This window comes from Mustela nivalis, assembly GCF_964662115.1.
Source record: "Mustela nivalis genome assembly, chromosome: 10".
Classification (NCBI taxonomy): domain Eukaryota; kingdom Metazoa; phylum Chordata; class Mammalia; order Carnivora; family Mustelidae; genus Mustela; species Mustela nivalis.
The window spans coordinates 113,908,400-113,920,429 of NC_139029.1; positions in this window are offsets into that span (position 1 = coordinate 113,908,400).

Consider the following 12,030-nt stretch of genomic DNA (forward strand, 5'->3'; position numbering starts at 1 on the left):
TTCCATCCACGTCATCACAAATAGCAGGATTTCATTTTTTTTGATGGCTGCATAGTATTCCATTGAACATATATACCACTCTTATTTATTGATTCATCTGTTGAAGGACATTTAGTTTCTTTCCATAGTTTAACTATTGTGGACATTGCTGCTATAAACATTTGGGTGCATGTGCCCCTTCAGAATGACACGTTTGTATCTGTAGGGTATATACCCAGTACTACAAGCACTGGGTCATAGGGTAGTTCTATTTTCAGCTTTTTGAGGCACGTCCACGCTGTTTTCCAGAGTGGTTGCACCAGCTTGCATTCCCACATACAGTGTAGGAGGGTTGCCCTTTCTCCACATCCTCGCCAGCATCTGTCATTGACGGACTTGTTCATTTTAGCCATTCTGAACGGTGTGAGGTGGTATCTCATTCTGGTTTTGATTTGTATTTCCCTGATGCCGAGTGATGTGGAGCATTTTTTCATGTGTCTGTTGGCCATTTGAATGTATTCTTTGATGGAACATGATAGTGAGCTTAGGGAATCACCAAGTTAATGAAAGAGGTGCCTCTTGTAGGTGAATTAAGAGTGAGAGAAAGAAAAGAGGGCTTATCCTAGATTGGAGAACTCGGGGCTGAAAAGGACCCTCATCTGGGAGCAGAGAAAGTGGTCCAGAATCAGAGGCACAGAGGACTCCCAACACCTTCCACAAAAGCGGAGCACCTAAAGACATAGTGCCATTACCCCGGAAAATCTAGGCATGGAGGTATTCTCTTTAGGCAAATAGGCATCGGAGAATAGTTTGTCCATAGCCCAGTCACTGACTTCAAGAGGAAAAGCTATAACAGCTCTCGAAGCAGGCCGGATAGCTCAAGCAACAGCAGCCAAGCCAAAATCCTTATCCCCTGCATTTCTGAACAATGACAGAGCAGCGGTTCTGTCTAGAACCAGGAGGTATTCAGAAGTCAATTGTTGGGTCCCGGGTTGTGTCCATCAGTTCAGACGCGGCCTTCAGATCAACTCATGATTCCAGGGCCTTGGCATTGACTCTGTTCTCAGGTTCTCTGCTCAGGGGCAAGTAAGCTTCTCCCTCTCCAGCTCCACCCCCTGATTGGGATCTCTCTGCCTCTCTGTCCAAACGTGCATGTGCATGTTCGATAAGATAACAAAGACAAAAACAGTGCACAATAATTGACTGGGGCCAAAGGATGTTTTATTGAATTTGGACCTAGGTTCCTATGGAGGGCAGCCAGGTATAGAGAACCTCCCACCATCCTAAAATGCCCGACCTTCGCTTGGAGCTTCCTTGTTCATTCTCCTGTTCTTTGCCTTCCTGGATCTCCTCACCAACCTGCAGCATCCGCTGTCTGTCGTGCTGTACTGACCCCTTGTTAACACATTGTGCATCCTCTCGGGGCTCCATTGGAACATGCCCATCTTCCTCAAGAGGCACTGTTTGCTTATCGCATGTAACCATTTGGGGGATGGTCATGAGAGGGTGAAGGCAGGCTTGTGCTGCCACATCTCCATGCAGTTCCACAGAGGGTAGCTGATCCACCATGAGGGAGTGCTCAAGGTTCTTCCACATTCGAATCCTCTTCAATGCGTCCTTTTGCACATACAAGTTGTCTTCCTGAAATGGGCACCGAAGTCTTTCAGTTGGCTTCATTGGGCTATGGGTCTCTTCCAACATGCTCTCCGTTGGCTTCTGTGGACTCCAAGAACATGAGTCCGTCCTGGACCTAAGGTTCTAGGGTGTAGAGTCTGCCTTGGATGCATGGTCTTTTTGGAAGATTGGGAGGCCTTGTTGGCACCGTTTCTGGAGACCATTGAGGTACTCGTGTGCTTTCTGTGGAAGACTCCAGACATGTCTTTGGCACGGTTGCGGGGGTTCACTTTGAGCTTCCCTTGGGTGGACCTTTTCCTGTTGAGATGCTCCATGATTTGGTGGGAGGGTCTCACCCTTACGCAGGGCTCAGATTTCCTCCCCTGAGGCATTGCTTGCGGTCTGTTAGTTTCTTGGCTTGTCGTTGCTAAGATGGAATGCGGCATCTTGCCTTTCTCCGAGGTCCAGAGGGCTGGTGCTGACACTCACGACCAAATACTATGAATTGGGCCATGGAGAAGGTGACACCGACTCGCTTCGCAAACTGCCTTGGTGAGAGACCCAGGCGGCTCCAGCAGTTTGGGACGGCCTGGGGTCCTCTTGGCCCACCCATGACTACTCCAGTCAAGTGTAGTGATCAGGCCTGGGTTGATGAGGAGTGGTTGCTATGACCTCAAAGCTTTGTGACATCACAGATGCTGGCTTCACTGAAGCAGCTGTCCCTCTCCCATGACCTTGGTGTCCTATGGCTTTAAGTAGGAAGCCCCAGGAAGGACAAAACAAGAGCCCTCTGAACCTGATCAAGAACTCAGGATGTCTTGTGGGTTAATGTCCAACTTCCCCTTTCTGGAGACATAGAGGAAGGAAAATGACATTCAGTATACCTTCCTTTAGGCCAACATATCCCCAGAGACGGCAAGGTGTCCTTTTACACTACAATTTCTAGATATCTCAAGAAAAGGTGAGGTCGCGTGTATGAGCAGCTCTCCGTGGGGTTTTTCGTCCTGTGGGTGAGAGCGTACTCTGTCAGCGTCTTTTGCTTATGGGTCAGTGATGACTAAGGTACGGAAAGTACCTTTCCGAGGTAAAAGGTGAGGGCATCGCTATATGGTGCCGTCTGTGTCCTCGTCTCCTAGTGTTCTGAAACACGCGGCTAAGGGATGAGGCCTCTGTCTACCTGGCTTTCCCTTAAATACCTTTGAAAGTCTTTGAGGAGAGTGACCTTCTGCATCAGAGCTAACTCTCAGAGAGGTCTACCGAACCCCTTGTTATTATTAGTTAACTGTACTTGTTGTGGTAACGGGTATAGACATGTGGACCAAGACTCTTTAGTAAGAAGGAAAGGGACGGCGTATATAGACGGCTTGCAAGGCCCATTCGAGCAGACCTTTGGAGTGAGCCGCAATGCCCTTGCAAGGACTAGTGGATCAGGATATTTGGGTCCATTTCGGCACCTCAGTATTCCTCTGCCATCGAAGTGAATGAACCCCTGGACCTTGCCTTGACATGAATGTCCCATGCCCTGCTGTTGGGAAATGGAAAAGGCAAGCAGACAAAGGGAAATATCATATGGCTTCCCACAATATGTGCCTCGGGAGGAATACCTTGGCCCTAGGAAAGGAAGGGAATAATGAAGGGCAAGAAGTCAGAGAAGGAGACCCACCAGGAGTGACTCAGGACTCTGAGAATCCAGATGAGGGCTACCGAAAAGAGAACTGATTAATGGGTGGTCAGGAGTTGTGGCATATATTAGGAGGAGCACTAGGACGTCCATGCAACTAAAGCATCCGTGAATACTCTGTCAAAAATGGATGATGGATGATAGGCAGGCTTTCTCAACAGAACAGCAACAACAACAACATCAATTCATAGGAAAACAATGTGGCCCTCTCAAAACCAAAGGAAGTCACAGGGAGAAAAGGAAAGAATTATATTGTTTATTATCTTTCCTTATTGAAATGACATGGGTGGGTTTCCTAAAATGTCCTTCTTTGAATTGGGTCTTTATCCTTGTAAATTAGAGTTTACCCACCTCTTCCATCTCTGGATTTGATGAGAGGACATGACAATGCCTTCACTAAATACATAGAAGAGTGGCCCAAGCAAATGACTTGACCTGGCCTTCTGTGTGTTGGCAGGGGTTGGATTACTGCTTCAAAGGCTTCCGTCTAAACTAGAGAGCTGAGATTTTGTAGGTTTCCTGACCTAATCTTGGAAGTTTCTATGTGTCTGGGAATTTATCCTTTTCTCTCAGTTCTTGGATTTGCTAGCATAAATGTGTGGCTATGCCTTTTCGGTTATTCTTTTTTCCTTGCTACCAGTTGTGATGTGGTTTCATACTTGCAGCTGTGTGCTTGTCTCCCTGTTTTATCCCAGTAATGGCTTCTGCGGTTTGTTCCTGTTGTCAAAACTCAAGTGTGAGATCTCCTGATTTTTTTCCTATTGGTTTGTTTGTATTTCCTTAATTTTGATAATCACATGTCTGATTTCAATTTTTCTGTTAACTTTGGAGTTCGGTTTTTCTTCATCTTGTTCCTTCAGTCGTCCTTTTAGGTGGCTTTCTTTTTCGGTGTTTTTAAATTTTGGAAATGCACACATTTAACCCTATATTGTTTCCCCATAAAATGTTTTGGCATCCTCCTCTAAGTTTCTTAGAATTCCTTCGTTCATGGCTCTTCTTTTCCTTTGGATTTTCTTTCTTGCATTCATTGCAGTTCGTGAATGTGTTGTGTTTTCCACTTTAGTGTCTGGCTGTATTTCCAATTTGAAAGTGATATCTTCCTGTTTTCATACCTTCGTGATGATAAGTGCACAGGATAGGTTTTGACTTCTCTTCCATGAATTATGACTGGATTTGGACTCGAGCTCATGACCTGCGATAGACAAAGTTAGGTCTGCTGCTGGGAAGAACATATCTTATTGTCCTCAGAGACGCAATCTTACTCATGGACCCCCAAAAGTTCAGGTGGTCTCGAATGCCCATGTGGACGTCTGTTATTCCTTAGCACCTTCCCATCCAGATAATCTGTCCTGTGCTTAACCTGGATATCATAGTTGCCAACAGTATTGGATAAACGTCGCCATCTCCATTCCTGTGTGTTCATAGGCTTCCAACGTTTAGATACACCTTTTTTCATGGTGGATATGTTGGCAATTCTTCCAGGTTTCTGATGTTTTGATGCTCCATCAAGACAAAACACCTTCCGCTTAGCTTTTTTCTCTCGAAGGCATAAAATGACTCTCGCTGACTTAGGCACAAACACTTTGGCTCTCTTCTCCTTGGGAATAGCATAACCTACATCTTCCCTGTTTCTTCACTTGCAAGCTATGAGTATCTTTATAGTCGAAGGAAATCTCCTATGGGCAACAGAAGGACGAGCCTGTTTAATATTTGCTGTTTTCTTATGGATGTTTCTATTTTTTTTTTTTTGATTTGGAATTTCAACCACTGTTACAAACTGTTTGTATTGACGGGAGTCTTTAGTCCTGAGTACTGAATGTATTATTGACTGGTAATAGTTCACTTTCTCATTTCGGTTGGCTTCTGACTTGGATTCTATTTGCCTTTCACCTATATGGTATTTTCTTGGGGTTGCTTCATTGGTACGATTCCTCGCTTCCTTCCCATATTTTGCATGTCTTATCTTTGTGTGTTTGCATGTGCATGTGTTAATGCTGTGTGGTGTGTGTGTGTTTCACATCACAATTATTATTAAAATACGAGAGAATGGAATTCGGTCTCTTGTGGGTAGCAATTCAATTTGACATGCCTTGAAATCTCACATTCCATTAGTTTCAGGAAATCTCCTTAAAGGAATGTCATCTCTTGTCCTCTTCAAGAATCCCGTGTTCTCACAAAACGGCCTTCCAACAAACAGCACCATTTGAATTCCTCATTAGAGTCATAATGTTTGTCCCAATACCCTTTCTTTTTCGTATGTTTCTTGACTGTCATGAGTTAGTGAAATCGTCTGTTTATTGTCTTTCTGAGAATGATAGATGTGACAAAGTCCAATGCTCTCCGCAAGACTGCCATAAGAGACATGTGGAAGAATTCCTTCTTGCTTATGTCACAGTACAAATTGTGGTGACATGAAGACACTGAGATGGTAGTAGTGTCTAATAACCTCATGCTTCTTCAACCATGAAGGCAACAAAAAGATGACCACAACAACTGCAGTGGGGTGGAAATTGACCTGAAGCCTACAAGGTAAACTCCAGAGCGAAATAGAACGGAAGGTGCAGAGATGATGGGAGAAGGTTGGAGACATGGCTCAGGGGAGATTTGGTTGGTTCGTGGATCAGAGTGCTGGAGTCCATGAAGAGGACCAAAGCACAGGAGAGCAGGGCACCCTGGGAACACATAAGGAACCTGTTTCCCAGTGCCGTTGACTGTGAGACGCAGAGGGTCTGAAGGGCACGAGTACTTGACAACACAAGTGTTGAGGGCTGAAGTTTTCCTATCAGCAGGCTTGGCAGACATCAACTTGAAAGAACACCATCTTTTTCCTGCATATGACACCAACAAGCGACCAGGAGCAGACAGCCTGGAGACAATGATCAGAGAGAGACAATACCAAGAGACGCAGTGGGAAGATGATGAGTCGTGGGAGTGATTCCGTGAAAGGCAGTGTTCGTGGAGATGACTCAATGTGGACATAATAAATTTTGGCTCTCACAACAGCAGCATCAAGACAGAGCTTGGCCAAGACAGGTATGTGAGGACAGAGACTCCCTAGCCAGCCAACACAAAATACCAACAGTGGAACACTTGGAGGATTGCCTTCCTCAGTCCAAGATGCTTAGTCCAAGGAGAACAGACTCTCCCATACGGGACGAGAAGAAAGCTTTGACCACATGTTCTCTTCTGAACACAGCATTCTGCAGGCCTGCGTTCTGTTGAGTTGGTAGAGTTTCTCCTTTCACAGGCACACCAGAGCCCACCAAGGTAAACCTCAGCATATTCAGCCCGGACCCTAAAAACAACAAACGGCCGGAAAGGAGAGCTACTGCAAATGACTGGCCTCCAGGACAGGGTCAGCCACAACACAAACAGCAGTGGCATGCATGCCACATACACTCTCACAAACACACACACACACGCATGCACTCAACAAACCTTAAGGGCGAGCCCTGGGTCGCTCACGGATCACTTCCTCCTAAATAAATTACCCTCAGGTTAGAAAACAGAATGAGTTTAACGAATACAGAGAGGTGACAGAGACTTAGATCCAATGCAAAGATGGAAGAATCAATTGATTCCCAGGTAAAGGAAGAAGGAGTGATTACGACTAGGCAGTCAGAGTGAAACCTCTACATAGAGCACGCCCGATGCGGGATAGAAAGCTGTGGCCTGGATACTCGCTGTACATCAGAAAACATAGGAGATATCAGAGAGTCTCGAAACACAGAGATAAAACTGATAAAGATAAAAACACCTAAAGAACTCCTGAAGAGAAGATTGGCAGGAGACTGGATGCAAAGTTCGGGAACATGGTAGAAGTGGAGGATCCAATTAGGAACCGAGAAGAACAAGCCTAGAAAATAAGGATGCAAATTCTAAGAGAGAAGGCAGAATGATGGAACATGATAGTGAGCTTAGGGAATCTCTAAGGAAATGAAAGAGGTGCCTCTTGTAGGTGAATTAAGAGTGAGAGAAAGAAAAGAGGGCTGATCCTAGATTAGAGAACTCGGGGCTGGAAAGGACCCTCATCTGGGAGCAGAGAAGGTGGTCCAGAATCAGAGGCACAGAGAACTCCCAACACCTTCCACAGAAGCGGAGCACCTAAAGACATAGTGCCATTCCCCCCGGAAAATCTAGGCATGGAGGTATTCTCTTAGGCAAATAGGCATCGGAGAATAGTTTGTCCATAGCCCAGTCACTGACTTCAAGAGGAAAAGCTATACCAGCTCTCGAAGCAGGCCGGATAGCTCAAGCAACAGCAGCCAAGCCAAAATCCTTATCCCCTGCATTTCTGAACAATGACAGAGCAGCGGTTCTGTCTAGAACCAGGAGGTATTCAGAAGTCAATTGTTGGGTCCCGGGTTGTGTCCATCAGTTCAGACGCGGCCTTCAGATCAACTCATGATTCCAGGGCCTTGGCATTGACTCTGTTCTCAGGTTCTCTGCTCAGGGGCAAGTAAGCTTCTCCCTCTCCAGCTCCACCCCCTGATTGGGATCTCTCTGCCTCTCTGTCCAAACGTGCATGTGCATGTTCGATAAGATAACAAAGACAAAAACAGTGCACAATAATTGACTGGGGCCAAAGGATGTTTTATTGAATTTGGACCTAGGTTCCTATGGAGGGCAGCCAGGTATAGAGAACCTCCCACCATCCTAAAATGCCCGACCTTCGCTTGGAGCTTCCTTGTTCATTCTCCTGTTCTTTGCCTTCCTGGATCTCCTCACCAACCTGCAGCATCCGCTGTCTGTCGTGCTGTACTGACCCCTTGTTAACACATTGTGCATCCTCTCGGGGCTCCATTGGAACATGCCCATCTTCCTCAAGAGGCACTGTTTGCTTATCGCATGTAACCATTTGGGGGATGGTCATGAGAGGGTGAAGGCAGGCTTGTGCTGCCACATCTCCATGCAGTTCCACAGAGGGTAGCTGATCCACCATGAGGGAGTGCTCAAGGTTCTTCCACATTCGAATCCTCTTCAATGCGTCCTTTTGCACATACAAGTTGTCTTCCTGAAATGGGCACCGAAGTCTTTCAGATGGCTTCACTTGGGCTTGGGTCTCTTCCAACATGCTCTCCGTTGGCTTCTGTGGACTCCAAGAACATGAGTCCGTCCTGGACCTAAGGTTCTAGGGTGTAGAGTCTGCCTTGGATGAATGGTGTTTTTGGAAGATTGGGAGGCCTTGTTGGCACCGTTTCTGGAGACCATCGAGGTACTCGTGTGCTTGCTGTGGAAGATTCCAGACATGTCTTTGGCACGGTTGCGGGGGTTCACTTTGAGCTTCCCTTGGGTGGACCTTTTCCTGTTGAGATGCTCCATGATTTGGTGGGAGGGTCTCACCCTTACGCAGGGCTCGGATTTCCTCCCCTGAGGCTTTGCTTGTGGTCTGTTAGTTTCTTGGCCTGTCGTGGCTAAGATGGAATGAGGGATCCTTGCCTTTCTCCGAGGTCCAGAGGGCTGGTGCTGACACTCACGACCAAATACTACGAATTGGGCCATGGAGAAGTTGACACCGACTCGCTTCGCAATCTGCCTTGGTGAGAGACCCAGGCGGCTCCAGCGGTTTGGGATGGCTTGGGGTCCTCTTGGCCCACCCATGACTACTCCAGTCAAGTGTAGTGATCAGGCCTGGGTTGATGAGGAGTGGTTGCTATGACCTCAAGGCTTTGTGACATCACAGATGCTGGCTTCACTGAAGCAGCTGTCCCTCTCCCATGACCTTGGTGTCCTATGGCTTTAAGTAGGAAGCCCCGGGAAGGACAGAACAAGAGCCCTCTGAACCTGATCAAGAACTCAGGATGTCTTGTGGGTTAATGTCCAACTTCCCCTTTCTGGAGACATAGAGGAAGGAAAATGACATTCAGTATACCTTCCTTTAGGCCAACATATCCCCAGAGACGGCAAGGTGTCCTTTTACACTACAATTTCTAGATATCTCAAGAAAAGGTGAGGCCTCGCGGGTATAAGCAGCTCTCCGTGGGGTTTGTCGTCCTGTGGGTGAGAGCGTACTTTGTCAGCGTCTTTTGCCTATGGGTCAGTGATGACTAAGATACGGAAAGTCCCTTTCGGAGGTAAAAGGTGAGGGCATCGCTATATGGTGCTGTCTGTGGCCTCGTCTCCTAGTGTTCTGAAACACGCGGCTAAGGGATGAGGCCTCTGTCTACCTGGCTTTCCCTTAAATACCTTTGCAAAGTCTTTGAGGAGAGTGATATTCTGCATCTGAGCTAACTCTCAATGAAGAGGCCTGGACCGAACCCGTTGTTATTATTAGTTAACTGTACTTGTTGTGGTAACGGGTATAAACATGTGGACCAAGACTCTTTAGTCAGAAGGAAAGGGACGGCCTATACCAAAGGCTTGCAAGGCCCATTCGAGCAGAACTTTGGAGTGAGTCGCAATGCCCTTGCAAGGACTAGTGGATCAGAAAGTTTGGGTCCATTTCGGCACCACAGTATTCCTCTGCCATCGAGTGAATGAACCCCTGGACCTTGCCTTGACATGAATGTCCCATGCCCTGCTGTTGGGAAATGGAAAAGGCAAGCAAACAAAGGGAAATGTCATATGGCTACCCACAATATGTGCCTCGGGAGGAATACCTTGGCCCTAGGAAAGGAAGGGAATAATGAAGGGCAAGAAGTCAGAGAAGGAGACCCACCAGGAGTGACTCAGGACTCTGAGAATCCAGATGAGGGCTACCGAAAAGAGAACTGATTAATGGGTGGTCAGGAGTTGTGGCATATATTAGGAGGAGCACTAGGACGTCCATGCAACTAAAGCATCCGTGAATACTCTGTCAAAAATGGATGATGGATGATAGGCAGGCTTTCTCAACAGAACAGCAACAACAACAACATCAATTCATAGGAAAACAATGTGGCCCTCTCAAAACCAAAGGAAGTCACAGGGAGAAAAGGAAAGAATTATATTGTTTATTATCTTTCCTTATTGAAATGACATGGGTGGGTTTCCTAAAATGTCCTTCTTTGAATTGGGTCTTTATCCTTGTAAATTAGAGTTTACCCACCTCTTCCATCTCTGGATTTGATGAGAGGACATGACAATGCCTTCACTAAATACATAGAAGAGTGGCCCAAGCAAATGACTTGACCTGGCCTTCTGTGTGTTGGCAGGGGTTGGATTACTGCTTCAAAGGCTTCCGTCTAAACTAGAGAGCTGAGATTTTGTAGGTTTCCTGACCTAATCTTGGAAGTTTCTATGTGTCTGGGAATTTATTCTTTTCTCTCAGTTCTTGGATTTGCTAGCATAAATGTGTGGCTATGCCTTTTCGGTTATTCTTTTTTCCTTGCTACCAGTTGTGATGTGGTTTCATACTTGCAGCTGTGTGCTTGTCTCCCTGTTTTATCCCAGTAATGGCTTCTGCGGTTTGTTCCTGTTGTCAAAACTCAAGTGTGAGATCTCCTGATTTTTTTCCTATTGGTTTGTTTGTATTTCCTTAATTTTGATAATCACATGTCTGATTTCAATTTTTCTGTTAACTTTGGAGTTCGGTTTTTCTTCATCTTGTTCCTTCAGTCGTCCTTTTAGGTGGCTTTCTTTTTCGGTGTTTTTAAATTTTGGAAATGCACACATTTAACCCTATATTGTTTCCCCATAAAATGTTTTGGCATCCTCCTCTAAGTTTCTTAGAATTCCTTCGTTCATGGCTCTTCTTTTCCTTTGGATTTTCTTTCTTGCATTCATTGCAGTTCGTGAATGTGTTGTGTTTTCCACTTTAGTGTCTGGCTGTATTTCCAATTTGAAAGTGATATCTTCCTGTTTTCATACCTTCGTGATGATAAGTGCACAGGATAGGTTTTGACTTCTCTTCCATGAATTATGACTGGATTTGGACTCGAGCTCATGACCTGCGATAGACAAAGTTAGGTCTGCTGCTGGGAAGAACATATCTTATTGTCCTCAGAGACGCAATCTTACTCATGGACCCCCAAAAGTTCAGGTGGTCTCGAATGCCCATGTGGACGTCTGTTATTCCTTAGCACCTTCCCATCCAGATAATCTGTCCTGTGCTTAACCTGGATATCATAGTTGCCAACAGTATTGGATAAACGTCGCCATCTCCATTCCTGTGTGTTCATAGGCTTCCAACGTTTAGATACACCTTTTTTCATGGTGGATATGTTGGCAATTCTTCCAGGTTTCTGATGTTTTGATGCTCCATCAAGACAAAACACCTTCCGCTTAGCTTTTTTCTCTCGAAGGCATAAAATGACTCTCGCTGACTTAGGCACAAACACTTTGGCTCTCTTCTCCTTGGGAATAGCATAACCTACATCTTCCCTGTTTCTTCACTTGCAAGCTATGAGTATCTTTATAGTCGAAGGAAATCTCCTATGGGCAACAGAAGGACGAGCCTGTTTAATATTTGCTGTTTTCTTATGGATGTTTCTATTTTTTTTTTTTTTTTGATTTGGAATTTCAACCACTGTTACAAACTGTTTGTATTGACGGGAGTCTTTAGTCCTGAGTACTGAATGTATTATTGATAGGTAATAGTTCACTTTCTCATTTCGGTTGGCTTCTGACTTGGATTCTATTTGCCTTTCACCTATATGGTATTTTCTTGGGGTTGCTTCATTGGTACGATTCCTCGCTTCCTTCCCATATTTTGCATGTCTTATCTTTGTGTGTTTGCATGTGCATGTGTTAATGCTGTGTGGTGTGTGTGTGTTTCACATCACAATTATTATTAAAATACGAGAGAATGGAATTCGGTCTCTTGTGGGTAGCAATTC